General features: G+C 45.3%; 1 protein-coding gene across 1 annotated transcript in view; it reads left to right on the top strand.

Annotated features, from left to right (window-relative positions):
- The window catches only part of DOCK5 (dedicator of cytokinesis 5), a 177,977-nt gene that overhangs the window by 73,464 nt on the left and 89,287 nt on the right, over window positions 1–15,226 (top strand).

The raw sequence follows: 15,226 nt of genomic DNA, 5'->3' as shown, positions 1-15,226 counted from the left end.
ATGCTGTCTTGTATTTCTTCAACTGGGAAGGGGTTCAAATTTAGGAGCACTATATGAACTACACTGCAGTTAAAACTGGTTAAAAACTATGTATGCCATATTAAATATAGTGGAATAAACATATGAAAAAATATAGTGCAATAACATCTAGTCTTCCCAGTATAATATACTTTTTTTTTTTTTTTAGATTTGTTTTCACTATATTCCCTAGGGCACTTCTGGGTTTTTAACCAATTCTAACTGCACTGTACTGTAGCTCATACGTGCCACATACCGTGCGCCTAAATTATATACAGTTATGTGAAAAAGAAAGTACACCCTCTTTGAATTCCATGGTTTTACATATCAGGACATAATAACAATCATCTGTTCCTTAGCAGGTCTAAAAATTAGGTAAATACTAAATATAACCTCAGATGACATATTACACCGTGTCATGATTTATTTAACAAAAATAAAGCCAAAATGGAGAAGCCATATGTGAAAAACTAAGTACACCTTATGATTCAATAGCTTGTAGAACCACATTTAGCAGCAATAACTTGAAGTACTCGTTTTCTGTATGACTTACCAAGTGTATAGTTTCAATATTTTGTCCATCAGTCTTTGGAATGTGGCAAGGGCCCCACGTGAGCTAAAAGGTAAAACCTTATACTGAAAGAGGCTGCCTGGGGTGGTGAAGGCCATCTTTTCTTTTGGCCTTTCTGGTAGGGGAACCTGCCTGTACCCTTTTTTTTGTTGGGTCTTGGGTCGTGAGATATCGTGCTATTTACCCAGTCTCTCTACTAACTCGTTGACTCTAGGCATTTAGTTTGTGGTAGTCATTGGAAAATCTTATTGTACCATTGGATTTTGGTACTAGAACTATAGGGTTGTTCAACCCAGTTTGGGATTCTTGAATTACGCTGAGGTCTAACATTGTTTTGACCTCCAATCTTATTGCCTCTCTTTTGGTGTCTGGGATTCGGTAGGGTTTAAATTTATTCCGTACCCCGGGTTCAGGGATTGTCATGTTCAATTACCTTTGTTCCACTTGGCTTTGTAGAGAAGACTTCTTTGTTTCTCCTCACTAGGTCCTTGACCTCTCGCTTCTAGTGATCGGACAGGGTTTCGGCTATACTAACCCCATGGGTCAGTTTCAACATTACCCAATGGACCTGGGTTTCTAGGGCTAGCAAGAACTTTCTATCTTTCTATGGCTTAAGTAGGTTCACATGCTAAATCTGTTCAGGTTTTCTCCTACCTGGCTATTTTTACACTGTAATTCACCTGTCCGACTCTTGAGGAGCTCATATGGTCCATGCCACTTGGCGAGGATTTTACTCTCTACGGTTGGAACTAGCACCCTATCCCCGAAATAAAAACCATGACCCTAGTATTCTTATTATAAGTAGTGTGCTTCTTGGGCTTTTTCTATGTGTTCCCTTACTGAGTATGATCGCGGCTATGCAGTCCTACATCTGGGCCACATTATCAATTACACTCATGTTCCCAGGTCTCTCTAGCTATATCCAGTAAGCGCCTTAGGTGACGGCCATACAATCGTTCAAAGGGAAAGAAGCCTCTGAATGATTAGGGAAGTTCCCCAATGGCCAATAACAGGTAGGGCAATACAAAAATCCCAGTTTTCTCAATTTTTATCAACCACACGGCGTTATGTGGTTGTCACGGGAGACCAGCACTTTTAACACATTAATACCCGGATCCTTTCATTGAGCAAAGCGAAGAGATAAAATAAATTGTGATTTATTTACAGAAAAGAACATACACAAATTAGTTTACAATTACAATAAAAATACACTTACTGGGACGGGGCAAACGAAAAATCTTCTTCCCAAAACGAAATCTTTGGAAATAAAGTCTCTAGGCACAATTTCCCAGGAGCGGGAGTTGTGCGCAAATAGAGCTGGAAACAGTCTTCGATCAGTGGCGCCTCTCACAACCGCTGTTACTCCGCCAGAGATGCTTCCTTCGTTCTGCCGCTGTGCTATTGGATTTGGAAACCTTCGTTATTACTGTGGCGATAGAGGGGTTAACCAGGCCATTAATAAAGGCATTTTACCCAGCGGATTAACCCTAAATCGCATTGGGACTGAAGGGGTTAACTATGTGCACCACACTATGTTTTCCCCTACACTACCTTTTTTGTCCCCATTTTGCAGCTCAATCCCTAGCTGCAGTAATAGAACTGTATGTGAATGGTGCCAATTGGTTTTGAGACACAAGAGGGAGCTGCGAGCGCTAAACCAATCGCTGATTAAAAAAGCGTAGCTGTGTATGAGTGGCCGCTTTGAAACATAGATATCACTTTCCAAGCTCTCGACCTCGTAACCACAAGGTTAGTTGAGCAAGTGGTTTGCTGTCAAAATGTATCCGTTACCTTGTTAGCTTCTTAACTTGGGTACGGGGAAAGGTCACAGATGCGGCCTAAAAGAATCCTATTTGCACTTACTATTTACAATTGTTAGGCTAGGAAAAATTCAATCCTTGTAGTTGCCCCCATAGCCATATATAAACATATTAAAACCATATTTATTAAACATATCTACAACAAATAAGTAACTACTAAGACAACCACTATGTGGCTAAAAAAGGGGGAAAGACAGCGGGGTAGGGGGAAGGAGTATTGGTGTAGTCACCAGAGCAGTGGGAGACTTCTTGTGATTAATAGGTGAAAAATAGGGTGTAGTCCCTAATGAATATAGGTAGGGGGTAGAGGATATTCCTCTTACTAATGCATTGATTCATGTGTCTTTGTATTCTCCTCATAATAAGGTCACATAATGCTCAACTACATGTTTTGGCAGATTATGCCAACTGCACATGATTGTCCCAAAACGCGTGTTTTTTCCGTCTGGTGACGTCACTCTAACATATATACAAGAGATCAATGATGTTCAGTCGCGGCCAAAGCACACTATGCACTTATGTCAGTCGTAGTATTGCATACAGATCGAGGACTCTGCTTATCGCTTATTCGGTAAACTGGTCAAATGCATTTATGCCCCCAGACGCGAGTCACTCTCAATCCTGTGACATCGCTATAACCTATATACATAATGTTCAGTCATAACCTAAATGCACTATACGTGATGTAAAGATAGTAGCATCATATATAGATCGGGTACTCAACTTCTATTGTATAGCTGATGGAAACATACGACCTGATAGCAACAGTCTCACACCGCTCGATACCCGCGCCCCGCGCTTCCTGATGATGTCACCGGAAAGACGTCATCACGTACCGACGTACGTTTCATGCTCCTAGCGCTTCGTCAGGGTAATGGACTCCCATCACCCTGACGAAGCGCTAGGAGCGTGAAACGTACGTCGGTACGTGATGACGTCTTTCCGGTGATGTCATCAGGAAGCGCGGGTATCGAGCGGTGTGAGACTGTTGATATCAGGTCCAAGGATTGAATTTTTCCTAGCCTAACATTTGTAAATAGTGAGTGCAAATAGGATTCTTTTAGGCCGCATCTGTGACCTTTCCCCGTACTCTAGTATAACCTATTCCCGTATGCACCCTATTTTTCACACATACACATGTACAGTCTCGTACAGTTGGAGAGCGGCAGCCATTTCTCTTATTTTGTAATAGCTTCTTAACTTGAAAGGGAGAAAGTAAATTGACGTGAGAAGCGGGTCAAACCGCAAACCACATCATAGCCCGTTCAATTAAATAAGCTAACTCGCGATCGGAATAAGCTAGCACTCTAATTTTTGGAGTGCAGTGAGGAATAATGAAACCATACACACATATAAAGTTTATAGTAGTGGCACAAGCAGAATATACTTTATTAATAAACTGTGTTATACTGATGGTTTTAAATGTGAAGCCAGGAAAACTTTTTCTGTGAGCCCGGGAAAAATCATTTTCCATGCAAGTATGTTAACGTTGAATGAACTGAGGGATTTTTCAATTCCGTACTTCAAAGGGCCCCTGCAGAGAGGGTGTCTTAATGTCTATGAGAAGTCCCGGTGTTGAAAAGCCTCAGCAATCCTAGGTTTTAGGATGGCCAGGATATTGTGAGTGCCAGATACCGGTGTAAAGTATGGGTACTTCACACTTGGTGGCCAAACCTCAGATTCAGTGTTGCCAGGTAAGGGGCTGGTAAGGAGCCCAGATGTGAAGTTGACATATGCTCCGTGCAAACCGGGAGGCAGCTCCTGCCCTTTCTGCGAAGTACTGGCAAGTCGGGGATAGGTGGGAGAAATGTTCCCACGGGCGGGATTGGCTGTGAATATTGGGAATAGGACCCTGAACCCTATAAAAATGCCTGCTGGCCAGTCCCAGTCAGATTCACCTGATTTAACAACGATTGAACCAAGTTCCAGCGTCAGAGGGGTTAAAAATATCATAACTAAGGATCATCCCCCCCTTCTGGAATTCGTTAGAGCTAAGGATTCGGAACGAACCCTGTAAGGACTGAACGAACTTTTACCTTTTGACGGAAATATAGGGGTGGCAAATTGCCCTTAGCCAGGAACTACTACACGGATCATTGTGCGCACCCACTTGCAGGGGTGCCCAGAGACTTTGTTTCGTTCCAAGGACAATTGATTTCGTTCCCCCATCCCAGTAAGTGTTTTATTGAGTGTATATTTTGAAGATTTGTGTGTCTGTCTGAAAAGAAATAAATTACAATTTATTTTACCCAACTTGTGTGCTCAGGGCAGAATCCCGGTATTAATTTGTGTATAAGTCTTGGTCTCCCGTGACACTTGCAAACTCTTAAATCTTGTTACGATGTTACGAAGTTGCATGAATCTTGTTACTTGGTGAATCTGGTTCCCGATGGGCTGCAGGGTTTCTTAACCACTAAACAGTCCTATACTTAACCCATGCAGCCAATCTACTCCGTGGGAATAATATTCCCCACCTATCCCGGAGTTGCCAATACTTTGCAAAACCTGGCAGACGGGCTTCTTAGTTTGCTAAGGGCATGCGCGAACCTCGCACCTTTGCTGCTTAGCATACCAGACCCGTCCCCCTTACCTGGCAACATTTTGTCTGAGCTGGCCCATTTGCCCGGACATTTACTAAGATGGGGATACTTGAGTTACACCTCCCCACTTCACAACTTAGGTCGGAGCCTTTCAACTCTGGAATTTTTCAGACATCCTGGCAGCACGCCAGCGGGGTGTCTCAGAAGTCCAGGGCGGGATATGCGCCATTCCCCTGCTGGAATTTCCTGCCATACATTTCTAAATGACAGTATTTACAAATTAAGGGTTTCCGCTGCCTCCCGCGTATTAGATGAAAATCCCAATATGCCTAACATGTTGGCACAATTAAAATAGAGGGACTTTAATTCATCAATTTTTATATAACTCTATAAAAATTGTGCGATATGATATTTCCTGATTTTACCCGAACAGTGCTCACAGCAAATCTCACTGCGCTAGGAGCTTCCTAGCGAAAGTTAACAAAAAGCCACATGCTATGCTGCTAGGTTCTGGGTTTTAAAACCATTTTTCCTTTGCGCGGTTACAGGAAAACACTGGCACAGTAACACCTTTTTACATTTAGAAATCACATTAGTCTCGCCACCTTTTACCTGGTGGGAGACATATTTATATTGAAATTACAGTGTTCATGCCATTACTGGATTGCAGAGCTGACAATCTACGATTCCCCAATATGGCTCAGGGGCACCCAGTCGGGCATAATCCCTTTATTATTGGCCTGGGTACCCCTTCAGCGTCACAATGGTATTTTAGGTTTTATTAAATCATTCTACTAATCCATCTGCCGGTGGATGATAAACTGAGGTTCTGCGGTGTTTTATTTTGAGAAGCTTACATAACTGTTTCGTAACTTGGGACAAAAATGGCGTTCCCTGGTCGGATAAGATCGCTTTAGGAATTCCCGCCCTGCTAAACCGAAACATTAACTCTCTTGCTATACTTTTGGCAGAAGTGTTATGTATGGAAACTTCCTCCAGATTGCTGGCGGAATAATCTAACATTACCAATATATGCTGGTGTCTCCTAGCAGATTTTATTCGGGGTCCTACTAGATCCATAGCGATTTGATCAAATGGTACTTCTATTATGGGCAGGGGAAACAAATAGACTACGGTATGCTTTGAATGGGACAGTGTACTGACATTCTGGGCATGAGGAACAATAATTTGTCATATTCGCCAGAACCCCTGGCCAATAAATCCTTTGAAAAACATTTTTTCTTTCTTATCTTTTCCACCCCTAGGTGTTTTCCCAATGGGTGACTGTGTAAGGTGTAATACAGTATTTAAAAATGTCTGTGGGACTAAAAACTGTATAGTGGAAAACTTTTGTTCCATATGGTGGAGATTGCAAGCAAACAAGCCTGGAAGGTCTTTGAGAATAAACATGGGTGTCCAAAATGGCTGCGCAGCAGGTCCCCAACATACACAGCGGAAAGTGTGAAAGTATTGATGCAATAGCGCCGTCTGTGGTCGGTGTGAAGAATATACCTGAAGTACCAGAGTGATGGATTTAATGTTTGTCTCATGACCAAGCTCATTACACAGCAGTGTTCCTTCTGGACCTCTGATAATAAAGAGAAAGATGTTGTCCAGCGAGCCGAGCAGTGCCAGCAGCATGCAACGTGTTGTGGGGGAAAGATAAGTCCAGAAGTTGTTACCAATGTGTGCGACCAGCACTGCTGATGTCAGAATCTGCCAAAGTAAAACGGAAGAAAAAGAAAGCTGGTAGTTTGCTTACACATGAAGGTGTAAAAAAGTTTAAAGATGCCCTGCGATGTCAGTAAAGCAGGTGTCAGAAAAGAGCCCAAGATGTTCTGCATCCCATAGTGACTGGCAACTTCATCCCGAGAATGGCGGAATCTTCAGAGATGTCTCAGAAGCAGGGGATGGGTCAGAGCCACAACAGAGCCCCTGAGGTAGCAGAGGGTTCAATGCACAAGTCGTGTACCCAAAAGTTGCATCTATCTTGTTCTAGCAGTACCACGGAAGTGGATCAGGAACCAAAGAGTGATGATTCATTGAAGCGCACTGAAAATTCACTGCAACCTGCCAGATATTAATGTGATCTCCTCCATGATTGCATATAGAGCAAGAGCCGAAGGTCGATTTTAAAGCCTTGCTTGCGTACTGAGTTTGACGATGCCATGACTTATCTTTAGATGGCAAACACAATTTTTATCGCCATGGAGATGCCCAGTCACTCTGGCAAAATGGAGTGTCTCAGAAGAATACCCGTAGTCTCAGCACAGAGCTGAGAGTCTCGAGGAGGTCTGCAATCTCTGCGCAAAACTGGAGCTCTCTCTGAAAGAGGTTTGCACTCTCAAAACAGAGCTGGAAGTCTCTCAGAATGAGGTCCACAATCTCAACACAGAGCTGTGTAAATCAAAGAATGCCTACGAAAAGGCCTATGAAGAAGTTTCAGATTGACTGACCAGGTCAGTGAAAAGAAATAAGAAGCTTCACGAAGTAGAACAAGAAACGCCAGTGCTGCTCTTAGTACAAAAATTTTTTTTAAAGGATGCTTTGAAGCATGAAGAGAACAAATCCCTATGTCTTCAAGTCGAACTTTATCAGAGCGAACTCGGAGAGAAAAGGAAAGCATTCTGATCCTTCAGAAATACTACAGAGCTTGTGTACAAGGAAGAAACAATTGAGAAAGCCATCTACATAAATGCTCTGCAATTGTCATCATGCAGGGTGCCTACAGAGGTATGAAAGCTTGTCAGCTTTATCGCCGGAATAAAGCCTGCGTTCTTCAGTCTGTTTGGAGAATGCAATGACAAAGCAAGAAATATGGACATTTCAAGCAGTGTCATTACACTCCAGTCAAAATGTATAAGCAACAAAGACGTTATAGGGTTATGAAGAAAGCGGCTTGTGTGATTCAGTCCGTATATAGATCCTACGTCATAACCAAGCAGGCTGTGCGTTCCTATAAATGCATCTGCAATACGGTCTCAGTGCTACAATCTGCTTTCCATCAAATGAAGGAAAGAACCAAGCTAGAAGTGCTGGAGCTCAATGATGCGGAGTCATACGCAGTTGATCACGCTAGTGACAGCAAAGAGCAGATCACACAATGTGTGGAAGAACTCATTGCCAAGCAAGTAAAAGATGAGTTGGAGAACTGGGAAGATAAACTTGAGCAAGAAGTCCTCTGCAAGCGACTAAAGCTTTACATATCATTGCCGCAAACTGACAAAGAGGTAGCAAACCTCTGCACTTCATCTCCCGATTACCAGGTAATTGCACCAATGGGAAGAACAAAAAAGACTGGTAGGAGTGAAAACCGCCTTGAGAAAAGACTTTGCACTATGAAGAACCATGAAGGTTCCGAGGTCGAATGCCCAAAGATTGGAAAGGAGAAGTGACTAACTACAAAGCCGATGTTTAACGCTTCAAATTTTCACTGCTCCGTGCCTCAAAATAAAAACAAGGAGAATCAGATCCAGGAGTTTCGTCAGCGCCAAAGAAACAGTCTGACAATGTCAAAGACACAGCATTAAACCGAAGTTTGATGATCTGATGAATAGGAAGTGCAAGAAGAAAAGAAAAAAAAGGAGAAGCACTGGAAACCAACTCACGCCTTGTCGAATGGTATTATTACATTTAGACTGTGTACTTCAGATCATCTTTGGCCTGTCTCATGGGGGATGGGGGGGGGGGTGGGGAGAGGGGGGGAGAGGTAAAAGGGAGGAAAAAGAAAGAGAGAGAGCTATAAATGAATCAAGTATTGCATGATATAGAGAGTGGTGGTCACAAAATCACATGTGGTTCTATGAACAAAGCTTGTTGATATTTATGCATAAATGTCCAGATGCTAACATAATGTACAATGTAGGATAAGTAATATTCACCTGAGAGGAATATGTGTCTAGTGGTGTCCACCTGACATCAACAGAATAAGACACACCAATAACCACCCAATCAAGTACGAACAATATACAGATTGGTTTAAAGCAGGATATAACTGGGCACTCTGGCCTGTTACCTGTCAGCTTCCATGACCATCCGGTAGAATCCAGGGCGTTCAGTCTGAAGTGTTTGCAAATCCGGAAATGTAGTTGGTAACAGAGCACAGCCAAACTTGGAATAAAAATGAAAAAATCCAGGGCAACTCCAAATAAGCAGATCAGTTTATTAAAGCTCATCAATTGATGGACAGGATGACCGCACCTACGCGTTTCATGCCGGGGCACTTTATCAAGGTGATATGAATGAATCAAGAATACAGCCAAATTGGGGACACTATTAGGTTAATGCCATTATAATATTTATTTTGTAGTGATGTCATTTGATTTAGAAATATTTTTTTAATGTGTCTCGGTTTTAACTCTTGGAAATTTGGTTACCCTAATAGTTCAGGTTTGAATGACTCTTCCATTATAACCCCCCCACCCCCCCCTTTACAGTTGCTCATAAACCTTTCAGTGAATGTGGGGTGGATAAAGGTGATTATGGAATTGGTGAAGTTGACATCACATATGTCAGGATGTACGTAGCATGCAAAAGACTACTACTATAGCACCGTGGACAATTTCCCCTCCGACCAGCACTGAAAAACTGTTCATTACTCCAAAGCTATCATCAAAACATTCTGGTTGATGGGTGGAGAAAGGCACCTGAGAAACCTTCATCAGGGGTTTGTTGAGAATCCAACAGGGTGAAGTTAAATAGTCTGTGGTTACCATGGTACCATTGGGTTTGAGCGAGGTTTTTGCCACTACCTTGTTACTAAAAGGTAATGTTTAAAAAGGCTTCCGTTTTTCCAAGCAGTGCCCGCTGATTACTCTCTTCATTGAGAGGATGTTCTTCCGTCTATTTAAAGAGGCAGGTTTGCCTGTGAAGCAATTTTCTTAAATAATAGTCAAAAATTGAGTTTCTTGACAAAAGGAAAAAAATACAATAGTAACACATTTATACAACCATAACTAACTGTTCTGTATGTCACCACCACTTTCAGTTTGAATTAATAGGTTTAATTAACCCTTAGAGTGATGATATTTGTATATATAGCAATCATATATTATATAGACTCACAAGGGATTAAGGTCCCAAAGGAGTAAACAATGAAGTAGTATACCTTTAGAAACATTTCAGAAACTCACTCCGTTTCCCTACAGTTTAAAAAATGTCACAAGTCTGACCCCAATGGGTTAACCTTTAGGGGAAAACACTGGGTTCCTCCCCATTGAAGAGGGGAAAATATATTTAAACATTTATCCCACAAGGAAATCTATTGGATATTTAAATTGGGCACCCTTGTTCCTTCTGGACTCAATGTGGATATTGATGTGAATTTTTTTATCAACTAGATGTCAATTCATCCTTTTACATATTTTATCATTTTAATATGAGCATCTCTCTCTTATTCAGTTACATTCAATGGCTAATGTTATTACAGCATTCATAGCTTTTAAGTATATTAATTAAATATAGTATTTATGTTTTTAGATATTTTTTTTAATCCCGTGGTGCTATTTTTAGATTGTCAGCTGTAATCATTTAATTGGGTATATTAAGCATTTGATTTGTTATATACTATATAAACTGTTATCTATTTTATTGTTCAATGTATAACTAGTAACCTTCATCTAAGGTACCATGTGTTATGTATATAGCCGATTATGATAATTGGCCTTCTGATTTGATTTATAACTCTGCCTAGTGGGATATAAAAGAATGAACATGGAATACAATTCACAAATCCCTGAGGAAGCCAGTCACTTGGTGAAACGCGTAGGAAGTATGCTGTGGTTTATCCCTCTATTTTATGAACTTGGGAGTCGCTGTGCGCCTCAACAGCCACTCAAAGAATTGCCCTCACAAACGGAAGAAATACGGGATTTGAGAGTTGCAGACTAACCCAAGAACTTATCAGTATTATTTATTATTATATCACCACTCTCACTTTAAGTTAATTATTTGTTGTTTATTATAGTGCCACTTAAGAGTACATTGAATTTTCTTCCTTTCAACTATACAACATTATATATGTATGAATCTATGTATAAATCTTGAAACCTTAAGAATAGATGAACTCAGCCACAATAGATATTTAAACAAAGTTTTCAGAGAGCAAGAATAAAACCGTGATCAGCACAGAAATATATAAATATGTATGTCCCAATGTAACTAGATGGAACATTCAATCAGAAATAGCATTAAATATTTATGTACTAGAGTACTTCTATCCAGAAATTCATTGTGGCCTTTAGGATGAAGGGTGTCCAGATTTGTAGATTAAAAAGGATTTATTTTGACATAAAGTCTTGAAACAATCTCTTCCCAGGTATGAGGGAGGGAAGTGTTCAAGTGTTATTCTAAGTGATGCAGGTTTTTTTTATGTATATATTTTATAATATTCTATTTTGGCTTTATTTTTGTTAAATAAATCATGACACGTGTAATATGTCATGTGTTGACCGGCTAAGGAACAGATGATTGTTATTATGTCATGATATGTAAATAATAGAATTCAAAGAGGGTGTACTTTCTTTTTCACACCACTGTAGTTACATTGGAACATACACAACATTTTGTTATGGTTGTATAAATGTGTTACTATTGTTTTTTTTTCCTTTTGTCAAGTTAACTCTAAATGTCTTACTATTATTTTTTTCAATGGCTTAACAGGCAAACATGCCTTTTTAAATATTGTAACCACAGACTATTTAAGAGCACCCTATTGAATACTCTATTATCTCCGGATGAAGAAGCACCCTAGCGACGAAATGCATAGGGCACGTTTGTGACGTCACCCCTAATAGACGAAGAGATGCATTGAGGTTAACGCGTCTGCATATGGCTGCCCGTTTGTGTTGTGAGAACGTGGAAAACACTGCAGATCCATCCTTTGAGATAAGACTTTTAAAGACTCCAGCACATCAATACCACCTCCACGCTGCAATCCCGCTGACAACTCTGTCTTGTTAAACTGGGATTTTAATCGCACAATGCTTGTGATTACTCTTCCCTTGTGAGTGCATCTCTTATCCCTCCTTTAAACATATAACATTTATTGTACTTTTTACACTATGGAGCACGCGCTTCTTATCATTATTTTAGATTTAGTTCTGATGTGTTTCATCTCATAAAGTTGCCTCAGTCTACATCTAACTGGTACACTTCAAAATCACGTTTTGTTTAACTCTTTTTTTTTTTTTTTTTTTTCCTCGATATTTGGACAATTTTGTTATTTATAAAAAAAAATTCCCAATGTGCTCTTAAACATATTATTCTACTCACAAACACTGAGAATCTTAATATATAAAATCGAAAGGTTGGTACTAGCTGCGGTGAATCTGATTGGTCCTCAGCCTCTGGCCAATCAGATTGGTGGCTCTGACGTCACCCAACTGCCACTCTCTTCCCCTTTGGCCACACACACACACACACACACACACACACACACACACACTCTCACTCTCTCTCTGTGTCCTCTCTCTCCCCCCATCACACTCACCTCCCACCCCGGCGCTCACTCACCTCCCTCCCCGGCGCTCACTCGCCTCCCTCCCCGGCGCTCACTTCCCTCCCTCCATGGCGCTCACTTCCCTCCCTCCCCGGCGCTCACTTCCCTCCCTCCCAGGCGAGGGAACAGGCAGTGGGCAGGCAGCCTCGCCGAGTGACTAAGATGGCGGCACCCGGAAGGACCCCCTTCCTCCTGCAGCTGCCTCGCGGCACCGAGTGCCTAAGATGGCGGCGCCCGGAAGGACTCACCTCCCTCCCCGGCGCTCAGTTCCCTCCCCGGCGGGGGGACAGGCAGTGGGCAGACTGCATTTGATCTCAGGCGCACTATTAGAGAGGGTTGGGGTTCCTTACAATTCATCTGATATCAGACGCACTATTAGAGAGGGGAGGGTTCCTTACAATGCATCTGATCTCAGACGCACTATTAGAGAGGGTGGGGGTACTGCAGAAGGACCCCCGCTCCCCGGCTCTCAACCACTTCCCCCCACCGCCCAGAGCACGCTCTATACGGCTCACCCCCCACCTCCACACGCCGCTACCCCGGTCAACATCCCCGAGGAGCAGGAGGAGGGCGGCAGGGAGTTGCGGGTGCGCAATAGCTCCTTTGTGCCACCGGGAGTCGCCGGAGGCCACGAGGGGGGAGAGAACCACTGGCAGGCCGAGGAGCGCGGCATGCTGCCAGGCGAGGAAATGCAGGGGGAAGAATCCATGCCTTTGACGCCCCCCCCCCCTGCCTTTGATGCCCCCCCCATCTGCATTTGACGCCTCCCCATCTGCCTTTGACGCCCCCCCCTGCCTTTGACGCCCCCCTGCCTTTGACGCCCCCCCCTGCCTTTGACGCCCCCCCTGCCTTTGACGCCCCCCTGCCTTTGACGCCCCCCCTGCCTATGACGCCCCCCCGCCTTTGACGCCCTCCCCCTGCCTTTGACGCCCCCCTGCCTTTGATGCCCCCCCTGCCTTTGACGCCCCCCCTGCCTTTGAGGCCCCCCTGCCTTTGACAACCCCCTTGCCTTTGACGCCCCCCTGCCTTTGACGCCCCCCCTGCCTTTGACGCCCCCCTGCCTTTGACGCCCCCCCTGCCTATGACGCCCCCCCGCCTTTGACGCCCTCCCCCTGCCTTTGACGCCCCCCCTGCCTTTGACGCCCCCCTTGCCTTTGACGCCCCCCCCTGCCTTTGACGCCCCCCCTGCCTTTGACGCCGCCCCCCCGCCTTTGACACTGCCTCCCCTGCCTTTGATGCCCCCCCCTGCCTTTGACGCCCCCCCGCCTTTGATGCGCCCCCCCTGCCTTTGACGCACGCCCTGCCTTTGACACCCCCCCTGCCTTTGACGCCCCCCTGCCTTTGATGCCCCCCCTGCCTTTGACGCCCCCCTGCCTTTGACGCCCCCCGCCTTTGACGCCCTCCCCCCGCCTTTGACGCCCCCCCTGCCTTTGACACCCCCCTGCCTTTGACGCCCCCCTGCCTTTGAGGCCCCCCCTGCCTTTGACGCCCCCCTGCCTTTGACACCCCCCTTGCCTTTGACGCCCCCCCTGCCTTTGACGCCCCCCTGCCTTTGACGCCCCCCCCTGCCTTTGACGCCCCCCCTGCCTTTGACGCCGCCCCCCCGCCTTTGACGCGCCCCCCCCCTGCCTTTGACGCACGCTCTGCCTTTGACACCCCCCCTGCCTATGACGCCCCCGCCTTTGACGCCCCCCCCCGCCTTTGACGCCCCCCCTGCCTTTGACGCCGCCCCCCCGCCTTTGACACTGCCTCCCCTGCCTTTGATGCCCCCCCCTGCCTTTGACGCCCCCCTGCCTTTGACGCCCCCCCTGCCTTTGACGCCCCCCCGCCTTTGACGCGCCCCCCCTGCCTTTGACGCACGCCCTGCCTTTGACACCCCCCCTGCCTTTGATGCCCCCCTGCCTTTGATGCCCCCCCTGCCTTTGACGCCCCCTGCCTTTGACGCCCCCCGCCTTTGACGCCCTCCCCCTGCCTTTGACGCCCCCCCTGCCTTTGACACCCCCCTGCCTTTGAGGCCCCCCCTGCCTTTGACGCCCCCCTGCCTTTGACACCCCCCTTGCCTTTGACGCCCCCCCTGCCTTTGACGCCCCCCTGCCTTTGACGCCCCCCACCTGCCTTTGACGCCCCCCCTGCCTTTGACGCCGCCCCCCGCCTTTGACGCGCCCCCCCCTGCCTTTGACGCACGCTCTGCCTTTGACACCCCCCCCTGCCTTTGACGCCCCCGCCTTTGACGCCCCCCCCCCTGCCTTTGACGCCCCCCCTGCCTTTGACGCCCCCCCTGCCTTTGACGCCCCCCCCTGCCTTTGAGGCCCCCCCTGCCTTTGAGGCCCCCCCTGCCTTTGACGCCCCCCTGCCTTTGACGCCCCCCCCCTGCCTTTGACCCCCCCCCTGCCTTTGACGCCCCCCCCTGCCTTTGACGCCCCCCCCCCCTGCCTTTGACGCCCCCCCTCCCTTCCTTTTATTATTAGAATATTGGCACATGTTCATTGTCCAGGTGTCCACAGATATACTGGTGACGTTAGTATGGTGCAGCTCTTCTAGGGATGTCGTCCACTTCCTGATTAGTGTATTTAGTCTGAAGAATAGACACACACACACAGAACATATATTGTGTAGACTGTTTAAAATTATTTGAATTCATATGAAAGTAGTAAAATGCGCTCATAAAAGGTAAAACAGTATAAGCTTATCTGTATTAAACAAGTCGTTTCCTCTATCACACGTCTTTGCTGGCGTGCCAATCATACTGCAGCCCATGATGATATCACTCTCCGGCCAT

The sequence above is a fragment of the Ascaphus truei genome, chromosome 5 (assembly GCF_040206685.1).
Source record: "Ascaphus truei isolate aAscTru1 chromosome 5, aAscTru1.hap1, whole genome shotgun sequence".
Lineage (NCBI taxonomy): Eukaryota > Metazoa > Chordata > Amphibia > Anura > Ascaphidae > Ascaphus > Ascaphus truei.
The sequence above is the reverse complement of the archived record's forward strand: the minus strand, read 5'-3'. Positions and strand labels throughout refer to the sequence as shown.